The sequence below is a fragment of the Sus scrofa genome, chromosome 8 (genome assembly GCF_054392235.1).
Source record: "Sus scrofa isolate SSC_HxYL_T2T_F1_AM1 chromosome 8, Sscrofa_HxYL_maternal_Yorkshire_Landrace_v2.0, whole genome shotgun sequence".
NCBI classification, from domain to species: domain Eukaryota; kingdom Metazoa; phylum Chordata; class Mammalia; order Artiodactyla; family Suidae; genus Sus; species Sus scrofa.
In genome coordinates, this window is record NC_139390.1 from 29,681,909 (window position 1) to 29,696,580 (window position 14,672).

General features: G+C 46.9%; 1 long non-coding RNA gene across 2 annotated transcripts; it reads left to right on the forward strand.

Annotated features, from left to right (window-relative positions):
• The first annotated feature begins 5,962 nt into the window (after positions 1–5,962).
• Positions 5,963–13,244, forward strand: LOC106504622 (uncharacterized). Of its 2 annotated transcripts, none has more exons than XR_002346602.2 (3): positions 5,963–6,037; positions 8,257–8,329; positions 13,116–13,244. It is a non-coding gene; the product is annotated as an uncharacterized LOC106504622 (long non-coding RNA). The 2 variants fall into 2 exon arrangements; XR_014812309.1 differs by lacking the exon at positions 13,116–13,244 and adding an exon at positions 12,337–12,465.
• The last annotated feature ends 1,428 nt before the right edge of the window (positions 13,245–14,672 follow it).

The following is a 14,672-nucleotide window of genomic DNA, read 5'->3' on the forward strand; positions in this document are numbered from 1 at the left end:
GCAAATTACTTCCTCGGGTGGCCTGGGCCAGGGGAGGAGAGAGGAAGGGGAGAAACAGCCCACGGGGTGCCACACGGGGCTGTAGTAAGGGATCTCCCCCAGGAAGAGCAGAGATGGCTGTTCCACTGGGAACACGCCTGCTTCTCCCAGCCCTGCCTGGAAAACACATCACCCCACCCTGATGACACCCGCCTCCTCCTATAGGCCCCACGTGCCTGTGGATCAGGTGAGGGGCCCGCTGTGTGGTGCCTGGCGCTGTCAGTTACTCCCCAGTGTGCAGTGGCAGCCTAACACCTCAGGGCTTCTGGCTCTGAATCATTACTCAGCACTGGATGGAGCCCAAGAAACGTGGAAAACAAGAATGCCAGGAAGCAATGAGAAGCCAGAATCACAAAGGCAAAACTTTGGGGAAAATAGGTCCTTGGTCTGAGCCTGGGTGGGGGGCTTGATGTCAGCAACCACAGCCTGGGGGGCACTCCATTCTCAAGAGCATCCTGCAGAATTGCAAGGGGCCACGTTTGGTCACTGAGCTCTAAGGCATCAGATCTGCTTCCTGCCTCGAGAGCCCACACTAATACATACATGTATCTCCTCACCCCCTGCCCCCACAAACCCCCTGACCATGGGGTTGCAGGCAGGGAACTTTGCAAGGACAATCAGCCCTTGTGTGCTCTCCTCTGGGTGTTGAGAAAGATGTGGAATGGAATTCATTTCGTGGGGATTTCCAGGTGCCGAGCCGCTGGAGCATGTCTGAGCTGAGCTTGGCTGCTCTCACCTGCCTGACGAGGGGCGGGGCCAAGCCACACCTGGTCCTGCCAAGTCATGGGTCCAAAGTGTTTGTCACAGCGTCCCAGCCAGGTGTCAGGCCAGGTTTCATAGAAACAAAAGTAAAATGATTGATAACCACAACACCCGAAGCCCAGCTCTAGAGGGTGATACACCTTTAAGCTTAGTGTACCTCCCAAACTGCAGGGTAAAGAAAAATCTTACTTTTGAGTAAAAGGAGCATGTAATTTTGTGCAATGTGAGCAACACAATCTCAACGCCAATGGCCAGATTTTGGATGTGTATATATTGGGGGAGAGCATCGTGAAGGAGCTCGGTTTATGGAGGGTTTTTTTGTTTTTTGTTTTTTTCTGGTTTGGACTCTATAAAGACAAAGAAAGGATTTGTTGAAAATGATGGGAACCACTCTTCATAATAAGAGCATGTTAGGTCTAGTATCCATTAGTACACAGCAACCAATTATACAGCAGGGGGGTTCACTGCCTCCTACTTCCCATAACACACCAATTAATATGACACTTCCACAGATCCTGCATGGCTTTGTCCTCAGTGATGGAATGGGGGCGTGAGGCCAGCATGCCCGTGTTGGTGAGGCACTTGTGATCTGAAAAGAAATGAAGAGACGCTCATCACTGACCAACAGGGAAGTGCAAATCAAAACTCAATGAGATACTACCTCACAGCCATCAGAAAGACAGGAAATAAACAAGCATTGGCAAGGATGTGAAGCCATTGGAATCTTTGTGCAGGGGTGGCAGCAATGTAAAATGGTACATGGTACAGCTGCTGTGAAAACGGTGTGGTGGTTCTTCAAAAAATTAAACATAGAATCCCCACGTGATCCAGCAGTTCTATGTCAGAGTACATATAGCCAAAAGAATTGAAAGCAGCCTGCTTTTTTTTTTTTTTTTTTTTTTTTTTTAGCTGCCCCTGTGGCATATGGAAGTTCCTGGGTCAGGTATAGAATCTGAGCCAGAGCTGTTACCTACATATGCCACAACTGCAGCAACACCAGATCCTTAACCCACTGCCCCAGGCTGGGGATCGAACTGGCACCTCCACAGAGATAAGCCAGATCATTAACCCACTTTCCCACAGCAGGAACTCCTAAAAGCAGGTTCTTGAAGAGAGATTTGTCCACCTGTGTTCATCCCAGCATGACTCACAATAGTTAAAACATCAGAGTTCCCTGGTGGCCCAGCAGTTAATAAGGACTCAGTATGGTCACTGCTGTGGCTCAGGTTCGATCCTCAACCTGGAAACTTCTGCATGTCCTGGGTGCAGCAAAAGAAAAGAAAAAGAAAACAAAAAAATCCACATGGAAGCAACTCAAATGGCCACGGATGATAAAGGGATAAAAAAAATGCAATATATACACATACAATGGAAGATAATTTAGCCTTAAAAAGGGAGGAAATTCTGGAAAATGTTACAACCCAGACGAATCTTGAGGACATTATACTATATGAGATAAGCCAGTCCCTAAAAGACAAATACTGTGTGATTTCACTTATGTGAGGGACTAGGAGGAGTCCAGATCATAGTGACAGGAAGTAGCGTGCGAATTGCCAGGGGGTGGGGGAAGGGGCGACTGGGGAGTTATCGCTTAATGGAACTGGAGTTTGTAAGTTTAACAAAACAAAGAGTTCTGGAAATGGGGGGAGGTAACCGCACAGCGACATGAATGCATTTAATACCATTGAACTGTACACTCAATAAATAGTTAAGATGATAGGTTTTGTTAAGTGGATTTTACCAGAATAAAATCAATTGGAAAAAAAAGGTCTTCTCTAAAACTTGTGGTTGCAGGTAAATATCATGAGAACAGAAAATGTAGAATATGACTTTTCAAATGTCTCATGCTCAGCATCAGAAAGCTTTATTAATACCGCATTGAGGCATTCCCATTGTGGCTCAGAGGGTTCAGAAGCCAACTAGCCTCTGTGGGGATGTGGGTTCAATCCTTGGCTTCATTCGGTGTGTAAAGGATATGGCGTTACCACAAGCTTTGGTGTAGGCTTGGATCTGGCGTTGCTGTGGCTGTGGGGCAGGCCAGCAGCTGCAGCTCCAATTCAACCCTTAGCCTGGGAACCTCCATAACTGCAGGTGCAGCCATAAAATACAAAGAAAAGAAAAGTACATTGCACCATGCAAAATGATAATAACAATAAGAATAATACTTACAACAGCCCTGGAAAAATCTTAGGTTTTGATATTTTCAGTGAAAAGGGTTAAAAAGTACCAAGGGTACTTTGGTGAAAAGGGTAAAAAGTATGTTTCTATTAATGCCAACCATAAGCAAGAGGTTTTAACTTAAATAAAATTTTAAACACCTATCAAAGTAAAAATATGTTGGGGTCCTAACCTACCGTTACATCTGAATGTGACCTTATTTGCAGATGGGGTCTTTACAAAGAGAGTCAAGTTAGAGGGTGGTTCTCATGGTGGGCTCTGATCTAGATGCCTGGGGTCCTTATAAAAAAGGGACGTGAGGGCACAGATAGACACACTCTGAGGAGAAGAGACAAAGGGAGAGACGCATCTGCAAGCAGAGGAGAGCGGGCTGGACAGACTCCTCCCTCCCTCCCAGCTCTCACAAGGAACCAGCCTGCATTTCCAGCCTCTGCTGTCATGGGACAGTACTTTTCTGCCAGGTACATTACCCAGTTGGTGGTACTTTGTCGTGGCAGCCTCATCAACTCACCCAAGGGACAGCAGGCGATTATGTGACACGTCCCTCAGGACCTGGCTGGTGAACACTGTAGAGACTTGGGAGGGTCCCTGCAGCATTTCCAGTCCCTCCTCGAGAGGCCCTGCGGTCAACCTGGAGCCGGCGGGGCCGGGGACACAGGTTCCACCTCTGTGGGTCTGGTCTGTGTCCCTCCTTTCCTGAGCCTAGCGCACTGGTGGCCCTTCCACGTCTGAGCTGTGGGCCTGGTGCTCCCGCTCTCAGAGAGCCCCTGGCCTTCCTCCCTGCGGTGGCCTGGGTTTGATCCTGACCTTCTGTGCTCCTTCAGTGCCCACTGTCAAGGGGGAGGCTGTGACAGCCCCTCTGGTGCAAGGATCCTACTTGGACATTGCATCGAAGATGACCCTCCGTCTGTCGGACACTATGATACTTCCTGGCACTTGTCAGTCACCACCCTTTAAGCAAGGGACAGGCAATTACTGCTTAAAACGTTGCCCCTAACATATCATTTGGGTTTTACTTGGGCATCAAGAAAGCTTTCTCCTGGTGAAACGGCTAGCTGTCCTGTCAGGGACCAGCATAGAATCCCAGGCTCACAGCAGCTGCATCTGTTTCTGCTTTGAGGGACCTAGGCTTATGGGGCAAACCCATCCAATAGGAAGCTCTGGGTTCTCGGAGCTCCCGTCGTAGCTCAGTGGTTAATGAATCTGACTAGGAACCAGGAGGTGAAGGGTTTGATCCCTGGCCTCACTCAGTGGGTTAAGGATCCGGCGTTGCCGTGAGTTGTGGTGTAGGTCGCAGACGCGGCTCAGATCCGGCGTTGCTGTGTCTGTGGTGTAGGCTGGCAGCTACAGCTCCAATTGGACCCCTAGCCTGGGAACCTCCATATGCCACAGGTGCGGCCCTAAAAAAAAGCCAAAAAAAAAAAAAGAAAAAGAAAACCCCAAGCAAGCAAGCTCTGGGTTCTCGGTCACATGAGAGCTGTTTGTCCATCACTGCCTATCTATAATCTCTGGGGTTCCCGAGCAAGAAGGAGATGGTTTAGCAAAGCCTATGATCACGTCCAGAAACCAATTTGAAATGCACCATGTGCTCTCGCTTTGTAAGATTGCAAATAAGAATCAGAACACATATTTGTACTTATTTGTATTTTCCTAAAGAAACAGAAGTAGGATTAAAAAAAACAAAAAATGCTTATCACTGAAGAGACATGGAGAAATGAGATGGAAGAGGAAGGAGGTGGCAGCAAGATTTCTCAGGTGCTCTAGGCTTTAGAATTGCAACTTTTCAGTCATGTAAATGAATCCTCCCCTTTATTAAAAACAAAATTTTAATTAAAAAAATGTGCTAGTAAGGGTCTCTGATTCTCTTTGCTAATGACACACACTCTATGTAATTTGCAAAAAGGTACCTTATTTTAAATGCTTATGTTACCACATGTTTAAAAATGGTGACAGTTTATTTGTTTTGGCATAAACGAGAGCCTGTAGAACCTGTTGGTAATAATGCCCCATTGGGCATTAAACACTGGGGTAGGATTTACAAGACCTTGACTTCCTAGTCTGGGCTTCACAGGGAACCAGCTGAGTGGCCTTGGACAAATCACTCTTCCTCTCTGCTCCTCACCTCTTCATCTGTGACACCAGCTAATTCTGCCATTTCACAGTGCTCCCAGGGTTGTTATGAAGCCCGCCCAAACGTAGAAATACTTTGAGATGTCATGATTGCCATCCTCGCAGTATGGTTTCCACCTGTACATGTGCAGTTAGAGACCCTGGTACAGCTGGAGTCCACTGCACAACATGCAAAGCTTATAATGAGACATGATATAATCTTTAGAATGTTTGTGTTTGTCCCTATGCCACTGTCCTTAGACTGGAGTCACTTGAAGGCTGGGCATGGGTCTCCTTACTTTTCAAACCTCACACGCATGAAGCATTTTGCTGAGGAGTTGCTCAATTTAAAAAGTCTAGTCTCTTCATCTGGACCAGAATAGAAACTCTGGTCCCGCAAACAAATGACAAGTTTTAGGAATACTTGGTGCTGACTTAAACCCCTTAGGCTTCTAATCCTCTCCCTTCCTATCCCAAAAGACCACAAACTAAGCAAGAGGCAAGAAAGGTGGTAAGATTTTTGGAAGGAGATTTCAAGAACTAGACAGGAAAAACAAGCAAATAAATAGCACAATGTGTCCTGACATGTTATTACGTTTCCCTTTAGGGTTTTTGTTTTTTTTTTTCCTCCTAGAAAAATATCCAGGATTTCGTCTCTTAGCAAAAATTTGGAAGGAAAGTTGGACATAAACCCCAGCGCTGTAAAACTTCCTTGTGCGGCCAACACTGCAGCGCTTTGCTCAGGTTCCCTCCAGAAGCCAACCTACAATGTGGCAGGTTTGTGCAGCCAGGAAGGGAGGTGCCTTCGGAGAGGAGGCGGGGCCGCTCCGGGCGCGGGCGGGGCCCCAGCTCCGCGCGCTCAGCCCCTCCCAGGCCGCGGGGGAAAGGAGGAGAGACCTACATTTAAAAAGGCAGGAACCAGCCTAGCGCCGAGATCCAAAAATGCCCGGTAAGAATTCCCAGTGGTGAGGTCAAATCGAGGTCAAAAGAATCACCTAATCATCTCTGGAAAGCCCCTAATTCAGGGGGTCGAGCCAGGCTGGCAACACCCCATACCATGAACTAAATCTGACTTGATCTTTAAAAACATAACCTAGGACTTTTTTTTTTTTTCTTTTGCCTGAGCCAATTTTTCTGGTGGCATTTTTTGTTACTTCCTGTTTGTCACTGAGCTTCCTTACCCTACTTCCTCTTAGAGAGTTTAAATCACCTCCACTGGAAAAGGGAGGGTGTGTGTGTATGTGTGTTGGATTGGAAGGGGAAAATAATACCTCACATGAAGTGTTTATGTTATAAAACACTTTTCTGATACAGTTATATGCTTTCATTTCCTTTACACAACAACACTAGGAGATGAGCCATATCCTTATGCCCAAGTTATAGATAAAGAAACTGAGGCTTAAAATGGTTAAAGAGTCCAAGGTAACTCATCAAATCAAGGAGTAAAAGCGGAATCCGTGTCCCCGATTCTGAATCCAAACCTAAAGCTTTTGCATTTATTTAACTCTTAGGGGGAAGCCTACACTTAATATCGTATGCAAAATTCTGTTCAGGGAGGATCTATATTCAATCTTTAATTACAGAGCTTATTCCTGAAATGTAAAGAAAAAAACTGAGCTTGGGCCCTGCACCGAAGCAATGAAAAAATTCTTAAGGATCTCCTGTTTCATTTTTTGGCAGTTGCTCTGCAGTCTTACAACATGGCTCTTCCAGAGCCAGGCTGGGGCGTTCCTGGGTCTCCTGGAGCCAGGGGTGCCGTTGCCAGCATCAGGCAGTAGGGGGAGCATGCGTGCAGGCGGAGGAAAGCTGCTGAGGCTCAGGCAGGAAATGTCTGAGACCATGTCCTTAACAGGCCGGGGCTGGAAAAGTGTTGGTTTTTTTTTTTTTTTTTTTTTTCTTTCCTCCTGCTGACCGAATGCTTAGTACTCCAGGCTTCCCTGCAAGATCTGTGCTCACTGCCTTGTAGGGTGGGGAAAACCGTCCTCAGGGAGTTGTAGAACAAAGTCACCTCTCTGCCTACTGGGTCAAAAGAGCTAAAAGCTTCCACATTGCCACTGAGGAGGGGGCCCGGCCCTGGGCCTCTGCAGGTGGGAGAAGGCCTTGAGTGAAGACACAGAAGCCCAGACAGTCAGCTATCCCAGGTCCAAAACCTGCCAGAGAGAACAGGAGTTTGTAGAGTTGGTAGTAAGAGAATTACAATGTACACTGCAGGGGGGAAGAGATGTGGCTTTTTCACTGTATCTCTGCCTTCCAGAACAGTGCCGGTGGACGCTTGGCCTTCAGGTGCCTTTAATAAGGCACTCACGTTGACAGTCTGTTCACTTAAGGTGCATTTTGACAGGGGCCTTGAAGTCAGATGGAAAAGAAACAATACCTTTGGCACTGCATGGCCCGAAGCCCAGGGAGAGCCTGGGGAGGAGTTCTGAAGCATGCACTAGTTCTGGAATAACTGGGTGCTGACAGGTCATTTTTTCTCCATGGTGTAGCATTCTCTCATTTTTTTTTTTCCTTCCTCAACCCAAACTATAATTTCTTAACCTGGGAAAGAAAACTTTTGCAGCAGGAGAGATAACCCGAGGGCTGGCTGGCAACAGCTTCCTTCCTAGTAAAAGAAAGAAGCAAAAAGTTCACTTTTGTCTCTACATTGGATTTGTATATAGAAGATAATTGATATTCTCTTGTGAATGGTGCTTATTTACAGAAAACATTGTTTTGGCCTTGGTTCCAAACACACATGAAATTTCACTCTAATTTGCATGCATCTATAATTTTTTTTTTTTTTTTTGGTTTAAAATGGTGACTTCCCAAGGGTATTTTTCTAGACCAGCAGAAAAGACTGAACCAAAGTTTCTTGTAAAACTACCGTGCAAGAGTTCCCGTCATGGCGCAGCGGAAATGAATCCAGCCAGGAACCATGAGGTTTTGGGATTTGATCCCTGGCCTCGCTCAGTGGGTTAAGGATCTGGAGTTGCTGTGAGCTGTGGTGTAGGTTGCAGACGTGGCTTGGATCCCATGTTGCTGTGTCTGGCATAGGCTGGTGACTGCAGCTCCGATTTGAGCCCTAGCCTGGGAACCTCCATATGCTGTGGGTACAGCCCTAAAAAGCAAAAACAAACAAACAAACAAAAAAGCTACTGTGCAGACACCTCTGCCTTTGTGCTATTCCAGGGGAAACCTCCACTCACTGTGAACACGTTTAAAAGATATAATCAGGGGAGCCAAGATGGAAATGGGCAAAATGGTAAGTTAATGGCAATCACGTTTTTTGAATTTTCATATTTCTTAGGGTTTCTCCTGAAATAGAGTGATAGCTGTGAATCTCCGATGTAAAATGGTACCTGCGTGTTGACTTGGTATATTACAAGGAACTTGAGTGATCTTCTGAAATAGTTCTCATTTCTCATGGCCCAGCAAGAGTTTTACTTTACATTTGCCAACACTCTAGTGGAAATATTCAGTTGTGCATTCACCCCACATGGAGTTCCCTCTATGGGCTGGGCTTAGGACACCAAGGTGAGGACCCACCCTTGAGGAACTCAATCTGGGAAGCAAGACCTTACGTCCTGTTGGATGTGGGTTTTCATCTGGAAGTGACAAGAAGAGTGTTCTGAGAGCACGGAGGAAGAAAGACTTAATTCCATCTGGACGAGTTGGTACTTGCAGGAGTTAAGAGCTCAGGTGCTGGGTACAGGCTGCTACGATTGAATCCTGGCTTCATCGTTTTCTAGCTGTGTGACGGGGGCAAGTTTCCAAACCTACCCAAGCCCTGGTTTCAACATCTCTGTAAGGTGGGAAGAATAATGAGACCCACATCATGGATATTTTTTTTTTCCCCTGTGGTTGTCAAAGGGATGTACCAGCGCAAGCACTCGGTGTGTGTTGCTGAGGATCGCGGGGATGGCGGTGGGGGAGGTGGAGTGAAGATGAGGGCGAGGGGATGGAGAAGGCATCACAGATTCTGCAGGGTCAGGAGTTCAGTGGGCAAAGGAGGAAAATGTGGAAGAGGAAAGGACATTCCAGCTGGGGCCCTGTGTTGTGTTTTATAACAAGCCCCTGGGTGATTCTGATGCACAGTGATGGTCAAGGTCCACTGAGGCTTTTACACAAGCGAACAACAAGCTTGGATTTTCATTTTTGGAGAGAACACATCAGTGGCTGTCGGAAGGATGGTGATGAGTCTTGAGCTCAGGGCATCGTGGGGGGAATATGCAGACAGGGAATGATGTCTGTAACAGCAGGGACACGAAGGGAGTGGGTGCCTGGAAGACATTAAAGCCTGGAGGGGACCAGATTGAAGGGTGGGGAAGAGGAGGAGGCAGGCCGAGTCCGGGGGATAGTGGACACAGGGCTTTAATGCCAGTGACTAAATGGTGCCTTTGCCGTCTTGCTGAGACCGCTCATTTGTCCCTCCCTCTCCCTCCTTCATCACTGCCAAAGTGACTGACAGCACAGATTGGCATCCTTGCAGGAGGTCTGGTTCTCCTCTGGAATGCACTGCTCTCTCCAGCCACAGCCGTCACCTCCCCCGTCGCCCCCCACGGCCCAGGGACTCATTCCACCAGCCGCGGTTACTGCCACATAGGCTGATGAGTCACTCTCCCAGAACAGCTGGTGGCCAACATACTTCTCTTGTCCACGGTTGGGGAGCACTTCCAGGCCCTGCCCCGAACCCTCCCCCACACCAAACCCTTTGGTGTGAGCTCCCTTGGCCAAGCCAGCCACCCACATCTCTGGGATGGGAGGGTCTCTGGTCCAAAATTATACTCCAGTTACTGCCCTGTCTATATTTTAAGCGAGATGATTAACTCATTAGTGCTTTATTATTGCCACATCTAAGGTAGAGCGACTGTAGGAGTGAAGACAGTAGTGCTGCCGTTTTGGTAGAAATGCGGATTCCTGAGTCCTGCCATAGACCTCCTGAACCACTGGGGGGTCGGGGGGTGAGGTTAGAAACCAGGGAATTTATATTTTTAATGAGCAGCCCTGATGAGTCTTCAATTACCTAAAAAGCGATAGTGGTGGCCCTGGAATTTCTTTTGTACTATTTCCTACCCACTCTGCAGCTGGAATGACCTTACACTCTTGGGGGCCCTTCTAGCTTGCTTGGAGAAAGCTAGGGCCTCCTGTCCAGGGGGACACCCATCGCAGAGCTACCAGCTCAGCCCTATTGTTGCCCTGTTCCTTTTCTTGATCCATTAGAGGCAGCCTGCAAATTATGCACATGCACAGGCAGCAAGTCCAACATATCTGCTTAAAAAAACCAGGCATTCTCATATTTGAAATAACAGTGTTGGCTTACATTGCAATAGTCCTCTTTCAGAAGATAAATTTGCTGTACTCCCAGATTTCAAAGAGTCGTGTGGACTTATCACCCATAAGATGTTTATAAAATTATTTTCCTTGGTCGGAGTAATGAATTGCTCCTAAATGAAGTCCCCTCTCACCTTTCCCTCCAACCCCTTTCCCCCATGACTCATCAAGGCCAAGTTCAGCCAAGCGATCTGTGCCACCAGACCTCAGCTGGATACCATCCATGCACAGCTAACTGAGCCCCTGATGACATCACAGGAAGGCACCATGGTCAACGTGCTTTGAAAGAGGAGTGACAGGCACGTAGGTTCAAAAAGGATTCCAAAAAAGAAATTCATTAGAGGGCTCTGGGTAATTGGTTTGGTTTCCTAGTTGAGCAAGTTTCCCAGAGGTGAGTGTTCACTGGGTTGAGAGCTGAGGGGATAGAAGGTGGAAAAGGCATGAGCCACACCCTTGCAGAGCCTAAGGTAAGGCTGGCAAGACGAGACATGCACTCCAAAATTCAACCCCAATACAAGGCAGTAAATGTTAACGAGTGATTGGACCTCAAATGCTGGCGCCTTTCAGAGGAGCGGGCGAGAGATCGCCTAGGGCTGGAAGTCAAGGAGGGCTGAAGGCTGCCCTGACATTTGTGGAAGGTGAGGAGAGACGGAAGGCAGTGGTGGAGCTCTGGGTAGAGATGGAGTGAGCACGAGGCACAGTGTGGGGAGAGGACAGATTCTCCTGCGGCAGTTAGTAAACGGCTCTGGATGAAGCCTGGGGCTAGGGTTGGGAATGGTAAGAGCTGAAGTTCAGGTTTCATTTCTAAACATTTACCAAATACTTATGTCAGACCATGTTCAGACCTTGACTGACATTGTGTTTGTGTCTTACGACAACCCCAAGGGGCAGGTATTATCCCATGTTCCATTTTAACATGAGACAGGGGCTCAGAGAGGCTGGTAACTAGCCCAAAGTCACACGGCAAGGGGGTGGAGAAGCCAGGGGAAAAACCCAGGTCTACTTATGTCCAAAGTTTGTGTGGTTCATGGGGATCTTTCTGTCCTTTTCCCCCTTCTGCAGGTCATAGTGCTGCCTAGAGGAGAGGCTTAGCAGAGGGAATCAAGTCAGGCCAGGAGGCTGGGTGTTCCTGCCTGTGCTGGTGTCCCATAGCCTCAGCCTGGCAAAGGCTGTATTTTTTGTCTCATTCACATGGCCTTGGGAGTGGTGCTAAGGCTAGGAAGGGATGGGCCAGTACTCCCTCTCTGGCCCTTTTAGTCCATCTGCTTTATGTCTGTATTTTTGAGAACGTTGACATGTATTTCCTAAAAAGCAGAAAAATGATAGCAAGATCTTACCTACACTGGGCTAATCACTCTGCATACTTTACAGCCCTAGTTCGATTTTAGTTCAATGATGAGTAAGACTCCTTCAGAATGGATTTTTTTTTTTCAAAAGTTTGTTCATTCCTCTTTTGTAATGAATCCCAAGGTAGGCATTTAAAGGCTGTAAAATGGCTTCCTCAAACTTTACAGGAATTCAGGCTTTTTCCTTCTTGTTCATCTACCATCATTTGTGTGCTGCTTCCTGGACCAAGAAGGCTGCTTCAGCTCCAGCCATCACTTCCACATTCTAATCAGCAAGAAAAAGAAGAAGATAGAAGGATTTTTTTTTTTTTCCAGTTTAAGGATCTTCCTGTAAGGGGACCACCACATCTCCATGTGTAATTCATTGGCCAGAATTTAGTCAAATGGAACTGCTAGATGCATAGATACTCAGAGATGTAGTCTCTATTTCATACTGCCATGTTCCCAGGTAAAAATTGATTACTAGAAAAAAGAAGGGAAGAGATATTATAGGTGGACATATAGCAGCTCTGCCACAATCCTGTTAACTTATTTTATCTTTATTATCACACAGTCCTGTGAGGTGGATATGGTTATTGTCCTCTTTTTACAGATGAGGAAATTGAGGCTCAGAGAAGTTAACTTGTCTAAAGCCATCATCAAAGGAACAGGGACTAAAGAGCATTTGGCTGACCCCTAAGCCCGAATGACCCTCTGACAGAATGGAGAAATTGGATTGTACCTTCACTCATGCCAAGGTGGTGGATGCTTTTTACCTCTTTATTTTTCTGAGCTAAGGTGTAAGCATACCCTTTATGCTGTAATTCAGCTAAAGAAGAGTTAACATTTTTCAAAATAAGTGTGGCTAGGAAACCAAGGAGAAAAAGAAACCACAAGGTAACGAAATGCCTGGGTGTGGCTGGGCGTAGCAGTGCAGATTTAGTGTCCTGAGATAGCTAATGGCCAGCTGAAGGCTGGCTAGGCAGGCCAGCACAGGTGACGTGCAGGCTCAACTTAAAGGGCAGGCAGGTTTCTTGCCTTGCCTAGCCTTCAATCAGCTGTCCTCAAACTTGCCTGAGGCATATTCATCAGCTAGATGTTCCCTCCAGCTTGATAGTTGGCTCTGATTTAGGTTGTATGTATAATGGTCCACCCTTCCCCTCACTGCCATTTCTGCCCTGTCCCCAGCTCACTGAAAGCTGCTGTCTCTACCTGTTTATAAACCTGGGGTCCTAGTGGACCACCACCAGCCATGTGTCCAGGCCAAGGAGAAACCTCTAGCCTGTGGCCAATTAGCACAGCAAGGATGACTAAGCACCCCAGCAGAATGAATGTCCAAGACACAGTCAGAGCTTTTTCCCCTCTCAGGTGACTTATTTCTTATTTTCCCAGGTGCTCTCTGCAGATGGTTCAGGCACACCACCGCCAACCTGGACAATGATTAACCCAGGGAAGGATAATCTCAGTCCGTGGGGTAGCAGTGATCTCTACAAGAGGCTGGTTCTCACGCAGCCCGAGAGCCCTTTGCTCCTGACTGATCCTTTCTCTCTCCCTGTCTTATATTTTCTCTTTCTCTCTTCCCTCCTTCTTCTCTCCCATCTGCTTCTTGCTCTTTCTCCTGCCCTCCCCGTCCTTCTTTTCTTCCTTCCTTTATTTTTCATTTTCATTTTTATTTATTTATTTGTAGTAAGGTATAGTTGACTTATAATGTTATGCCAATTTCTGCTGTAGCAAAGTGACTCAGTCATAACAAATATATATATATGTGTGTGTGTGTGTGTATATATATATATATTCTTTTAAAAATATTGTCTTCCATCATGGTCTATCCCAAGAGTTTGGATATAGTTCCCTATGCTGTATGGTAGGACCTTGTTTATGCAAGGTAATAGTTTGCATCCACTAACTCCTTCCTTCCTTCCTTCCTTCCTTCCTTCCTTCCTTCCTTCCTTCCTCTTTCTTTCTCTCTTTCATGCAATGTGTGTGTGGGAAAGCAGAAACAGTGCCTGCACACAGTCCAGCTGGGATATTTTGTTCGCTGTGATGCCCAGCAGGAGCTCTTCACCTGCTCCAGGAGAGGGGAGCATATTCAGGAAAGGCTTCCTAGAGGACATGGCCTTGGGGCCCCCACATAAATGGGTATGGAGACAAGTAAAGTCTTTTGGACACAAAGTGATGCATTCTCTGGTTCCTCCTGCACACTGACGTCTCTTCTCCTGTGTTGAAGCATCACACTCTTCTACAAAGAACCCAGCAGCTTCTTCGAGGCTGGGCAAGCCACCCAGGATGACAGCAAGCTCTGGTTTACTCAAAGCTGCCCCCCTGGTTAGCTCAGATTCATGGCTTATTTGAGAAATGAATGATTTAGGGTCTGCTGCAGCTGTTTTTCTCCTTAGAGAAGTTTTAGGCTTTTGTGGGGAGGCAGTGTTCTGGAATGAACTGACTTCTTCCACATCTGCACTCAGGCTTTGGGGACCAGGGGACCCTTGCCTGAGACCATACACCTTCCAGACTTAGACGCAAATACCTTTATCAGGCCCAGCCCCACGTAACCCTAAATGTAAAACAAGAAAGCCCTGCTGACTTCCTCCTTCTCCTGTGTACACAGCCGTTACCCAGATTGGGTGTCTATCTATCTGCTGGGCTGGAAAGAATAGATGCTTTGTTCTCCTCTCCGTGTTGGAACAGCTTTTATCCACACTGGGTTGTGAAGGCCCCCGACGCTCCTTTGGGGCCCTGTTCATTTTTCAGATTTACATTAGAGTCTTGAATTCAACATTCAGAGGAGATATCACCAATTTTCTTTATGAAGTGTGCCATGAAATGAAAAATTAAACTAATGTCTGTTTTGTAGCCAGAAAGAGCCATAAATGTGCCCCTCGCTGACCAAATTTGGCTTCTTTCTGAAAGTTAGGGTACACGTTCCCACATCCCATTATCCAGGCTCTA